This window comes from Pipra filicauda, unplaced genomic scaffold (genome assembly GCF_003945595.2).
Source record: "Pipra filicauda isolate LSUMZ 115617 unplaced genomic scaffold, ASM394559v2 scaffold80_size11013439_pilon, whole genome shotgun sequence".
Classification (NCBI taxonomy): Eukaryota; Metazoa; Chordata; class Aves; order Passeriformes; family Pipridae; genus Pipra; species Pipra filicauda.
This window is the reverse complement of record NW_024104987.1, coordinates 5,024,346-5,038,176: the sequence shown is the minus strand read 5'-3', so window position 1 is coordinate 5,038,176 and position 13,831 is coordinate 5,024,346. Positions and strand designations below refer to the sequence as shown.

At 42.8% G+C, this 13,831-nt stretch overlaps 1 long non-coding RNA gene across 1 annotated transcript; it reads left to right on the top strand.

The window, feature by feature from the left end:
* The first annotated feature begins 384 nt into the window (after positions 1-384).
* On the top strand, positions 385-11,503 carry LOC120325057. The gene is made up of 3 exons (XR_005566864.1): positions 385-459; positions 10,597-10,725; positions 11,470-11,503. It is a non-coding gene; the product is annotated as an uncharacterized LOC120325057 (long non-coding RNA).
* The last annotated feature ends 2,328 nt before the right edge of the window (positions 11,504-13,831 follow it).

The following is a 13,831-nucleotide window of genomic DNA, read 5'->3' as shown; positions in this document are numbered from 1 at the left end:
CGACAACAGCAGGCAGATATTGATCCAAATTTACTAAAGAAAAAATTACCTGGAAAATTAGAAAACATCAAAATTGGTCTTTCCAAGTGAAGGATTTCAGAGCCCACACCAGCTCTTTTGGGTGTGACTTGGAACATAAAAATAACGATTTCTTAATTCATCCACCAAGTTGAAAAATCAATTATTACACTCCTCAGCTCTAGTGAACTGTTTGTTCCTTAATGTAATGACAATTGTCTTCCAAGCAAATTAAGTCCAGCACTAGAGAAAATAAAATATTCATTAGCAGAGTTATTAGAAAAGTAGATCAAGTTATATTGAGGCAGTTTGTTTTCCATGTTCCTTACAAGGTGCTTGTAACAAACACCATGTTGCCTGATTTTAGGTAACATCAGGACAGTCTTGCTGTTCTAGGATAAAAAGTTTCCCATCCAATTCCTGGAAAATCCCACACTGAAGGTAAAAGCATAGACTGGAGTTTTTCCTGAATGACCTTTGCTTCTATTGAGTACAAGAGTTTAAGTGGAACAGGATGTGGCAGCTGTGTCTTGGGAAAGAAGGGCTGTAGTGTCACAACAGATGTGAAGAGAGGACTGAAAGCTGCATTTTAGTCCTGTGGTGTGTCCTGACCCAAGAGTAACACAAAACCTCTGCCTGAAGAAGCTACATGTATACCATCCTGAAGGATGGAGGAATTCCTTAATACAGGAGGAAATGTAATCAAACTTCTTGATTTTTCCCTTTTGCACAAACTTGTGGCTGATTTGGGTGCTTTTTTTTTTTCCCGGTTGAGGAAAAGAACTGAACAGTCCATAGCAGAACAAGGAGTGTCTCCCACATTGCCTGTACAAAGAGCTTTTAGGCTCTTGAACTTCTGTTGACACTTAACATCCCAGAGATGGCTGTGGAAAGTCAGGCCCTGAGCACAGCTTAGGTGCTTATATCCTTTCTGGGAACTCTTGGATGAGAACAGGGATGTGCTGAACTTCTGGGGTGTTTTCCCTTTTCTTTAATCCACGTGAAATTCAAACCATCTCATCATCTGAGTGTCAAAGTCATGGTGAACCTTGACTACAACCTCTTCTACTCAGACACCAACTTTCTACTCAGAGCATGGCTGCCCTGACACTCCAAGACAATTCTCACTCATCCAAATAATCCTTTAGATTAATGTTAAAGCAGCAGCACAGAGTTGATTCTTGGAAGCAAAACTGGCTTCATTTGACAGAATTTAAAAAATTGTTATAATTATTCTCTGTGATCTCTCTGAAGTGGAGGGAGAAAGGGAAGGGGAAGCAATTACCTTGTTTGTGTGTGTTTATATATTATGAATTTTCCTTCTTTGTTACATCTGGGAATCTGTAGTGCAACTGTCAGTGCACAGTGCACAGTGATTTAGGGGTTTTTGAGTGTTGGAACTAATCTCTGCTTTCCTGGGAATATTAAGATACACGTTGCCCTTGTGTTCACTGACCTAGCTAGCTAATGGTAAAGAAAAAAATACTATTTGGAGTAATAATGGGCAGCATCTGAATAACTGTTAATTACTGCAGACAAGCTTAGCTCATGTGATGAATGTAAACATTGCCTTTGAATATGAACTTGCATTTGTCACAAAGCAGAGAGTAATAAGGACCTGACCTGAGAATAAATATTTTTGGATTAATTAGTGGCCTACTTGCAGATACACAAAGCAATTGGCTCGGTTTTATTTTTTTCTAAGAAGTATTTTAAGTGTGTACTGCGGCTCTCAGCAGCAGATCTCAGTGCATTCTGCAGGATTGCTTTGGAATGGAAGAAAAAGGTACTAATTTGGGCTTCAGATGAATGAAACAGGTGGAGGAAATTCTTTCTAGAGATGAGACAGCCCAAGTAGGCAGAGTCATTCTGTGTTTTTGCAAGCTGAGGCTTATCAACAACCCCTCTCTGTTCAGTGTGGTTCTAACAAGAGGGTTATCCAGTCCTGTCACCACTGGCAATAACCATCTTCTCTTGTTAGCTCCTTTTTAAATGGGCTGAAGAGGCATGGAAGGGGCTGGAGCTCAACACTCCAGTTCAAGGAATCACCCCTGTTAAGAAGGGTTCTTGAATGCATGCTGAAGTTTAAACACGTATTTAAATGCTTTTCAGGGTGGTTTATAGCACACAGTAACTGCTTTCCTGCCTCAGGGCTTTAATTAGGAGATGATAGTGAGCATCTGTGCTTGCTGGCTGGTGGAGGGGACTGAGGAGAGAGCAGGAAAGCATCAGGCAGGAGCCAGAAATACAGTTTCTTTTGGGTGTTTGTTTTAAAGGGTTGGAGATTTCATCCTCCAAAGATGAGTGTGTCTCTCTAATATCTTCTTTGTCTTATTATGAAAAAAAAAGACATCCTGAAATTTTGTACGACAGATTTGATCAAATATCTTTGACGTTAAGATTGGTTTAAAACAGGATCTATAGAAAGGAGAGTGCTGCTAAGAGCCAGGAATTTTAATTATAATACATTGCAAAGCCTGATTTGTGGGTCTTTAGGGTGATTTAGATCAAACTGCTCAGTGCACACAAGATGGAGACAGGTCTGGCAGGCAGGGAAGCAAAACTGTTGTTTCCTAATTTATTAGTAAGAAAATCCTTAAGTTTTATAAGGGCAAGGCGAGTTCAAGCACTACATTGCTGCAGGTGGTACCTGTGCTCAATCTCTTCACCCACATCTGGCCTCAGTTTGATCTGTAAACATCCTCTTTCATGCTGAGGAAGATATTGTGCAGATTGTTGAAACTGTAAAAATGGGAGGGAGAGAAGCACCCCCACATTCCTCTGCCATAAAGCCCCTCAGGATCACTGGCAAAGGATCCACTTGTTTCCTGATGAAGTACTGAACATATATGTGCCTCTCATTTTTGTTCCCACATTTGAGGACAGGTAGCAGTGACATCTGCCAGCAGGATTCCCTTTTTGTCTCCTTGGCTCTGAGATTGCGCCCATACACCGTAAAATATTTTGTACCATCTCTGTTTGAACTTTCTTCACATAATTGAGAGACACAGATATTGCCCAGATTGGTTGAACAGCAATGATAAATAATATTGTCAAAATTCTAATGGATCTTTCCACAGCTTTCAGCCAGTTAACAAGAATAAGCTCTGCTAGCAGAGAGGTGAAAAGAGATGCAATGCATGCCTTATATCAAAAGGGGGGTTTTCTTCTCCAGAATTTCAAAAGAAGCCATTTCACTACTTACATAGTACCCCTAGAATTTTATCTCTCTCTAAAAAATAAAAATCAAAGGGCCAGAGATCTCTCCAAAAGAAATGGTACAATATTTTCTTGTTGACAAGAAAATCTAGTTTGTGCCTCCATTCAGAAATAAGAGTACAATGATCAGTCATTCTTCTTTCTTTCTGGTTAAAAAGGGGGAAAAGGTTCAGTAAGAACAGCAATATAAAACTCAACAAGAGCCAAATGTTGATTATTCTTCCCCTAATGTAAAATTATTTCTTGACATTGCTGAGGATGAAAACAATGTTATTTGTGCTCAGGTAGTTCTCACCAGCACCTTCACCATCAGTACTGCAGCTTCTGGAGCAAGGCAAGGAGAAAAGGGGGAGGAAATTCCCACCTCTGCTTCTTTCCCTTTGGTTCTTGAGCTTAGATTTGCATTTCTGGAAACAAAGCTGAAGGCTGTCCAAGCATGAACCCCGAGTTCTTCCATTCTTAGCATGATTTAATAATCATAATGTGGTGACACAGAGCTTAGCCAGGTTGTTGCCCATTGCTTGAGGCACTGAAAGGCAGCCCCTGTCCTAGAGAGTCAGCAGGACTGAATGTTGGGTGAAATCCAAACCAGCAGCAGAACACCAAATCTTGGGAGTTCTGGGGGCCACCAAACTGCCCAGCTGGCCACAGTGGCCATGGCAGGGACCTGGGGAGGGGCACAGAACACAAAGCCTGGCAAATGGATTTCTTGAATTGCATTGCTCAAGAAAAAGCTTTTCTTTTACAGTTCTGGCAGCTACTTTTTAAGATACTGTTCACTGAGCTTTCACTTATGCATCTGCTTACAATTTTCAGCTGACCAGATTATATATGACCTTACAGTTTTCTCTCTCCTCCTGTCTAATATGAAGCATTTTGCCTTTTGTTCTGGGCTGTTTCTTGCCTTCATTACTTTCTTCCATTAATCTGTTTCACGACTGTGTTTTCTTCCCTTAAGTGCAACATTTTCACTTTCTTGAGCAATGGACTGAACCTTTGCTTTTAACAAATTGGTTTTTATAACATTGTGACTTTTCAATAGCTTTTAGGGAACTCTTGGCTAACAAAAGAGAATTTGGGGGAGTTTCAGCTATCTTTAGGTTAAGTGAGGCAGGGGAGGAACAAAATATTTGAACGAGCTGTAGCAGAAACCACTGCAACCTGATTATCTGTTTGGAGGCAAAATTGATCCTAAACCATTGTTATTGTACTGGCTCTGTGGGAAATATAACAGCAGAACAGGGTTTTAATTTAGTTGATTCTCCCATCTCCTCAAGCAAATTTTCAGCTTCTTTTTCAGCTGTATTTTTATTACTTATTTGTCTGCTCTCATTAGTACCAATACCCTTTCATCTTTTGAAAGCTCTTTTAAGGCTGTTTGGTTTCAGCAGCTTAGTAACAGCTTCCTGAGGATAAAATTTAGCAAGAAGCTGAATATTTGTGTATCATTGGGTCTGCCTCTATTTCCAGCCCTTCTCTGTGGTAGGAGGGCTTTCCTGAGCAGGCTTTAATTAGGCTGGAGCACACCATGGATGGTGGACTCCCTGCCCGGGGCCTCGAGGGAGCATAAACAGCAGAGTGTGAGCAAAGCCTGGGGAGATCAGGTGACCTGCAAATGCCCAAACACAGTCACAAAGGAGTTTAAAACTTCCTTCCCTGCTCCTTTCTTATCGCTCTCCCCCAAGGCAGCAACAGAGGAAACTGGAATCAAGATTAACAGCATTGGAGGGCACACTCAGTGCATGTGCCAGCTGATGGGAAGAAATGAAAGTTGCCTTCAAGGTGATCAGCAAAGCCACTGATCAAAGCTTTACTAAGACAGTTTAGTTCATGGACCAAATTATCCCCCGGGCAGTGGCAGATCCAGAAATTTAAGGCTGGTTTGTTTGTTTCGTGGTTTCTCCTGCAACATTTGGATTATCAACCAAAGCTTTCGCCTCTTCCTTGAACTTGTCAGTGTTGGCTGTAGGTTGAATACGTTTAAATCTCTTTGTGCTTTATTTGTGGTTTAATATTTTTGGTCTCTTCTGAAATGTTTGCAGGATCCAAATCTGTGCTGGTTGTGGGAGACCTGCCAGACTTTACTTTCATTTCCTGAGCAGTTGTGTTATTTCCTTCCAACCTGCACCCTTCTTTTGGAACTTGTTGGTCAGAAAAGTTCATGCTCAGAAAAAAGAATAACTTCCACTTTGACATATTTAAAGGCTGGTTAATAGATAAGGGATAAGGAACTTCATCAGGGTATCATATAGATACCACCCCAGAAAAGATACCAAATGAACAAACCCAGGTATGTTCTGTAACTGGCATTCTGTGTTCTTTATACAACAAAGTGAATAGAGGTTGTCTTTCACAGAAAAACTGCACTAACACAGAATAATAGAATTAATAGCAAATAGCTGGTATTTATTCATTAGAGTCTTCCTCCCTCCCTCCCTAAGATTTCAGTTTCTATATTTGAGTCATTCCTTTCATCCTTCCTAAGGAGCTGCTTGACTGACAGCAGGGGAAGGTGTATTCTAAATAGTTAAAGCTCTTGTCATTGCACTATCTGCAGTGCATGAACAATGAATACCCAGAGCCATTCTAGGCAGGATGGGGGGCTTCCCTGTTCCAGGAGCTCTTCCAGGGCTGCTAACAAAAGAGGATAATGAAGGCTGAAGTCTGCTGGCTGCTGCCACAGCCCAGCCCTGTGTGTCACATCCTGCCCTACGTGACAGGTGGAACACTGACAGCCCAAAACTGCACATCACCACGGGTAGTGCATCAATAAGGGGTAAGGAAAGGGATCATCTGGAGGGAACAAAGAGGTCTGGAAACAAACAGGCAGAGACTTGAAGGTTTAGAAGCCTCTCGAGTAAATGAATTGCCTTTTCTGAAGTGTGATTAGTGATCAAAAGAAGACACCCTGAGCACAGAAGTGCCGTCCCTAACCAAATGGACTGTCACATCATTTAACTGGCTGCTCGCTGGCAGCAGGCACTCTGTCAGAGACTGCAGCCTGGAGAAACAGGAAAAGGGAGAGCAATAGCAGGCATTTGACGACTGAAATGATGCTCACTGTGTTGCCGTTGTCCCTGAATTTTGAAAGGCCAACATCAAAATATTATGACTCCCAAAATGTCATAATTGCGGTATCTCAGCTCATGCTTGTCTTCACTCTGTGCCTCAGACCTTATGTTTAATCTCTTTAATGTACTGTAATTATGTCTTCAGTGTGGATCAATTATCTCAGAATAGGGAAACAAATTACCATCATTATCTTCAATTATTCTTTACATTTTCTTTGTCCTTTTTTGTTTTCCAGGTTTCTTTACTAGTGACAAAAATGTAGTTTGCATTCATGCTCCTTTGTCATGAATATATATTTGACAGTAAATCATCTGCCAAGCAAGGATTTGTCCTTCCCTTTGCTGTTACTCCCCAGTTCTCCTTGTTGGGCAGCTCATTACTTTCTGCATATTCAAATAGGTTTATTAGAGGTACAGCTCTCTAAGACCAAAGATTGGTAGCAGATAGACTCTTTTTAATTTCTCAGGTTCCTCACTAAAGTACTTATTTCAAATTAACATACACTATAACCACAAGAATAACATTGGTATCTGCAGGAATTGAGTTTATTGTGACAGTAATTCACAGGTCAAAGCTCGCTTCATCTGCACTGATGTGACAGCTAATGGTCCCTATTACATGAGTGATCCATGAATTATAGAGTGACTTGTTACCGTTCCACCACAACTATAAATAAATATAATGAAGTTAGTGCTTTGAAAAAAAAAATGCATTAAGCTACAGGTCTAGTTGGACTGCAATCTGCTAAAGCAGAGAAAGAAAATTTTCGAATTTCAGCTGCATGTTGTGATTTGATCACTGGAGAGAAGCCACTATAACAACAAGTGCTTCTTTATCCTGCACTCAAAAAAGGAAAATCAGCTCTTAAAACTCAGTCTTGGTAGCCCTTTTCACCTAAATCGTTAACTTTGGTCTCCAGGAGAATTTATCTGATTAAGATATGCTAGATAAGTATATTGCTTGGAATTTGGTGGGAAAATGATTTCTTGTGTGATACTGCTGTATTGAGTGTTTGGTCCTCAGCTGGAACCTGTGAATGAAGTCAAGGTATCCAAGTTGTGCAGAATTCTAAGTTGGGATAGTTTTTTAAGGTGATGGTTTTGCTGTAAGGACCATGTCTTATTTCCAAGCTTCTTTTCAAAATGCTGCACTGAAAATCAAGTTTCAGACAACAGACATTTCTACCGAGAAAGGCTTAGAGTGGTGACTCTCTTGTAAAACAAATCATATCTTCCTGCCCTCCCCTCTCCATTTTATGAGGCACCTTTCCCCTTCTTATTGCTTTTTCTTCCATTTCTCACTGTCTCTGCTGCATACCAAGGCAATAAAGCACTGAGGTGCATAAGGAAAAGGCAAGTACTTAGTTCAGAATTGCATCCAAACCTGGCTGCTGCTTGAAAATAGTAATGTCTATCAACTGTATTTCAAATTAAGATGCTCAAGTGCTGGAGAAATGGGGTGTGGAAATACTTAATTTGATAGCAAATTACATTTATGGGTTGAGAAAATGATATCTTTTAAAAATGGGTCCCAGTGTTCGGTGCATACCTGTTTTAATTACCCAGGTGTGAAAAATAAAAAAAATTATGCTTTGCTGGGAACATTTTAAGGACTGCTGATGTCAACAAACAGTGAGAAGCAGCACGAGCCCAGATGGTTGGCTGTAGGCTTTTCTTAACCATCTAAACAGATTTACTCAAAACTCCCACAAATCCAGGATCCACTACAAAGATTAAAGCTCTGTTTTCTTGTGCAGCTCTTTATTGGCCAGTGTTACAAAGCATGTTTTTAAAACTGAGGGCAAATCATGAGATTTGGGGAAATTATTTAACAGCATTTCTGTTCTTCATCTTTCTGTGCTGATCTGGGCTCCTCTGGGTGACCCGGAGCAGAATTTGAAATGCAAGATGACAACAAAGTCAGCACTGAGCACTCTGCCTGGGCTTGGGCTGTGATGCAGCATCAGAGGCTGGAGTGGTGCATCAGCTCCTTAATTCCCAAAGTTAATTTTCTGCCACCACTGGGCTGAGCTGCAGCAGAAACCACAAAATCTGGGCAGAACCGGGGCCACTCCACAGAGGGGCTACACAGGCAAAAAAGAGTGGGGTTTTCTGTTTCATTAAGAGTATAACTTCTGGTCTAGAATGCTCTTCAGTGAATTATTTATTGGGATAGGCAGAAAGCTGATGGACCAGTGATCTCTGTGATGTCCTGTTGTGCAGTTTCCTGACCGTGGCTGTGCCCACAGGGAGGCACAGCTGTTTTGCAGCAGGGGTGGTGTGACCCCACTGCACACACAGGTTGTCTTCATGGAACAATTTTAATTTTATGATTATATAGGAGGCCTGGAAATTTGGAGTTTGGCAGGCTCAGAACTCCAGTGTTTGGCTCCCACCACAGTGGTGATCCTCCAGGGTCCTCAAGAGCAGCTTCCCCTGGAAGTGCAGGAGGATGGAGCTCACCCTGCACCACCAGACCCTGCACTTGAGACAGGAGAGGGTGCAAATGCTGCTTTCCATTGCATCTCTTTCAGCACAGGAACTCCTCTCTAAGTTTAGTGGGTGCTCTGCTGGGGGGTGGGCTTTGACCTGTGTGATCTTTAGTATTACCACATCTTCATGTCACCATCCCCTTGCTGCAGCAGGCTCCTTTCAGTCAGACTAAGCTTGGGAACATAATAACATACTTACAGCAGTCTGTAGAACAGCTAGCAGAGATGAAATTCTAATGCTTCTCCAGTATTTGTGAAGAGTGTTTTTCCCCCAGTTTGCAGCTGAACTGACAGGCACTTCAGGGTTGTTTTGAGCTCAGTAAATAGTATCTGCAGTAACCCGTTATGGGAATGAGCAATGCCAAGGGGACTCCACCAGGTCTCTCTGCTGAACCAGTGTACACCAACACAAAATCGGTGGAATTGGCTCTTAAGGAACATGAACTGCTTCATGGCTGCAGAGTCAGGGCTGACTGGTGATGTCTTTAAATATCTTTGGCATTCATTGCCTTCTGCAGTCGAAAGAGTAGTTACCAGCATTAAAATGACTGTCATATATCAGGGTCATGGAGAACAATCACATTAGAGAAGCAAGAGAGAGAGAAGCCAGCAAAATCCAGGCTTGATCTGAAAAATCTCCCTGTAATGAGCTCCTGTTACTTCAGGGATGAATCCACATAGAAGCACTGATGTTAGCACAAGTTTTCACTAATAAGCAAAATATTATTGTTAATAATTGTGTGCATTACTGTACTTGAGCTGCTTTTGCTTTCTAGTCCTTGGCAATAAGGACTGCCAGGCTTTCCAAGGAGACTGAGGATTGAGTGTTTGTCTTGGGGAAGCTTCCTGAGAGTAGTTGTCTAATAAACACTCTGTGCTGGAGGGGAAAACAGGTGATATACGTTGCAGTACAGCAGCATAATGAATTAGTTAAAAGCAAACAACCCCAAAACCAGTAGATTTCTGGGGCAGGCCTGTGTCTGCCAAACAATATTTCTGTGCCAGCTTTCCAAAGGAAGCCCAGCCAAAAATAGGAGTGCAATAACTCATCATGAAGGAAGAAAGCCATTACAGGGGGGATGAAACAGCAGCAGTCTCTCACCAGTGACCCTGCATTACAGGGCTGATTCCCAGTCCTTTAGCTGGTGCAGTAACAGGCACCCACCCTGCAAACTGTGTCAGGTGCTGAGTCAGAGCAGTCTCATACCTCTCTGCATGAGTGCAGAGTCAGGCCAAGTGGTCAGGAAAGAGCTGAACTCGGTGCTTGCTTGGCTGGCAGGAATGCTGTCTGCTGTGGAGCCTGCAGAATAATGGGAATATCTCCCATGTACTCACAGGTTTAGTGGGTGATACAGCATTGACACTGTTCAGGTGACATAAGGAATACCTGAAGCATTTTACACCACGGGATATAAAGTTGTCTTAGGCAAAATAGGGCAGGTGTAGAGGGTGACTTCTGCAGTCTGCTTTCCTGTCTGAGTCTGCAAGCGTGGCAGGGTCTGGTGTCAGCAATTGAAGGTGAAACAGGAGAGACACTGGTTAAACACAGCTGATTTTAGTCACCCCGCCAAAGCCAGATGTCTCCACTCACTTTTTAACAGAGAAATGCCCTGTCATGCCCAACAACTAAAATAAGATTCATTAGCAAGATGAAATTCAACTTATTACACGCCTGAGTAGCCATTAGAAGAGGAGAGGGTGATGCATGATTGCTGCTTGCAGAGAGTGGTTAGTGCAGAAGAAATGCTGGTACTTAAATAGTGGGCAATAATGACAAACATCTGCTTCATTTGCAGTTTCCCAGACATGCAGGATACGTCCTCTGACATCCACACTCAGAACCAGGTCATTCTTCTCATCGGGCTCCTTTGCACCACCTGGATTTGCTGAGGAATAATTTTGCAAGGAAAAAAAATGGGGATCAGGTAGGATCATTAATCAGTTCTCTCTGGTGGATCATACCCATCTATAGGCATGGAGAAAGGTCACAGAAATGGAAGTATTAAGGGTCTGCTACAATGTGATGCACACAGCTGGGCTTCCTGGTCATCACTTGGAGCTTCTTGCTAGTCCTTGCTAGTCCTACTGAAATGGAAAACCTACATATCTGTGGAAATAGAGGTTACCTTGGGAGTTTTAACTAATAATAGTATACTGGAGTTAAAATGAATTTAGATTGCATTTCTTTCTCCTTCCATTGTTCTTTTTTTTCCCTGAGCCTTATGCTCCTTTAGTCATGAAGACACTGCTGTTGAGCATTTCAGAGATAACCCCTGCTGCAGGAGTGAACTGAGGCCTTAGCAGAGAGAGAGAGAGAGAATCCTTAATTTGGGAAGGCACTTGAAATAATCCCTTGAACATGTTTCAGGCCCACAGAGTGCCAAAATTTCAGATGCTTCCCTTAAGTTTAGATTTCTCAAACCAACACATTGAACACTGTGTACTCTGCTTCTTCCATTGCTTTAAGTAGAAAGGGGTTTTACCAGCATAAAGGACTGACATTTTTATGACCCTGAACTGAGTAGAGGTCCTCAAAGAATCCTCAAAATCCAATCTTTTCTGCAGAGAAACACAGCTCCTATTCCTCGTGATGCCTTTTCCAAGGGTATTTCCTAGGTGATGCTACAGCAGAACTAAACAGGTACCTGGTTCTTTCTGTGCTATTGCAGAGAACAGGTCACAGAAAGGAGCTGAACTGGTGACTCTGACTGCAGAGGGCTGGGTTGTGTCTCTTGACTCATCCCTCACATGCCATATTCAGTGTGAAAACCAGCCCCACTACTTTGGTACATCGTGCACCTGGCAGGTACTTCTGTCAAGAGGTCGTGACTCTGTCCACCTGCTCTGTTGGCAATTTTTTAAAAAAGTCCATTTGGCCTCCAGTTTTCACTTGGGTTTACTTTGTTTTCCTACATTTATTCCTATCTTCACCATTAATAAAGCTGAGAGCTGCAGGATGTGAATTTTAATCGAGTCCATGTTTTAAACTGCAGCCATCAAGAGAGGCTGTATTTCTCTGTACATCTTTTAGTGCTTCAGCTCCACACAGAGTGGGAGCCCGGGCACAGGCTCTCCCCAGCTCCCCCGAGGGCATTAACTCATCGACAGCAGCATTGTAATTAGAGAATGCTGCAAATCGTCCCCCTGGGCTGCCAACCTGCCAGGAAACATCCAGCTGCTGGGGGTGTGGATGCCAGGACTGAGCTGCTCAGCCAAAACCACAGGAATTGGCGTAGTATTCTGTCCCTTTGGATCTTTGCTCTGATTCCACACAAGGCTGGGAGTCCGTGTAACAAGCTGCCAGTTTTTGGCCACACCTCCTAGGGCAAAACAGCATTGCCAGGCTAAGGACTGGCCTCTGTGCCCAGCAGGGTATGGTGCAGAGCAGGCACTGTGCTCTTCTCAGTGGCAGACTGGGCTCTGACCTGCTATGTTCATAAGGGTCTATGCCAGCACATCCCAGTCTAGCCCCTGGGAATCTGGTCCATTGTACTTAATTGAAATGCAAAATAGCTCGATAGGGGTTTTTTAAATTTTGTTCCATGTCTGAGAGCAACAGGGGGAGAGCAGGAAGGATGATCCATAAATTGCCAGTAAAAGAGTGTAGAAATGTTCTTAAGAACCATCCACATGTATATTGTGGCATTTAATGTCCACCAGGGAATGAGGAGAGCATCAAAAGGCAGGACTCTACGGTCCACTCATGACTCCTTACAGAGTCATGGGCCACTCACACAATGCTTCTGTGCTGTAAAGATCATTCCCACCCTGGATAGCAGGTGACTACAGCTGTAAATCTAAATGCAGCCATTTCATAGTGATGCTGGGACTCTTCTTGTGGTTGTAAAGTGATCCAGGACACTCAAATGTAAAAGGTGCTGTGGCAGCTGTGATGTATTTTTACACATATTTTCTCTTGCAAGCAGTAAGCTACTCCTAAATACAGGGAGAAACATGAGCAGAATTAGAAATTATAGTAGAGGTGGCACAAAACTTGGGCTAAAACCATGAGATGTCTCAAGTTGGGACTACCTTGAAGGAGAAGGGGTGCTTCATATTGCCAGTCAAGGAATGTCACTTAAAAATGCATATATGGTGAACTGAGGGATATCCACACTGGCAGGCTGGCTAGTTAAATGTCTTAAATGTTTTCTAGGTTAGTACTTTCTTCAGAACCGCAGTTAACTGACATGCCTGTCTTTAGATCTGTGGCAACATCTTCTATGGTTCCTTTTGAATCCTATTCTTTACAGAGCCTTTGCAAGGTTTTGTGCAAACAGCTATGGCCAGTGTGAGTTTATGCAATATGTTCTGCAATCCAGAACAGAGATTTTCTATTTTCCTTTTTTTTCTTTTTTTACCTCCATCTGTATCCCTACTGTTTAGCAAGAAACAGTAGAGTTAGTCACATAAAATTAAACCTACTTTCGCTTACCAGTCACTGAAATACAAGGGTATTCTTAGCTGTGTTTGGAAATGCACCTAAGATCTTAGGTAAACACTACAAATTAGATGTAAATGGAATCAGAGAAACAGCTGTCACCTCTTTTGAGAGCTGATTAATTTTTTTTTTTTTTTTTCTGAGTCAGAACAATTACATCTGGGCACGGTACCCCCATCAGAATCCAAACACTGACTGCAGTGGTTGCCACTGCTGCCTGCTGGTCGGCTGGGGAGGGGGGGGAAGATCCTCGGCGATGGGTTTCGATTAATCTCAGCCCGTTTAGCATCCCCTCACCTCGGCAACACTTACCGCTCCCCACCCCCGTGAATCCTCTCCGGTTGGGTCCCACCTGCTGCACACGGGAGTCACGATCCTTTGAAACGTGCGTGGGCAGGTATTTACCGACCGAATTTCCTGGAGCGAATCTCGCCGGATCTCCAGCCTATTTCCAAGCACCGAGGGGGCTGCCAGGCATTTTTTAGCTTCCACTGTCCTCTAGCGGTGCTTTGTTTCCAAAGTGAAGATGCTCAAAGGAATGGAGCCCCTCTGACGTGGAGACAGGCTGGGAGCTGGGGGTGTTCAGCCTG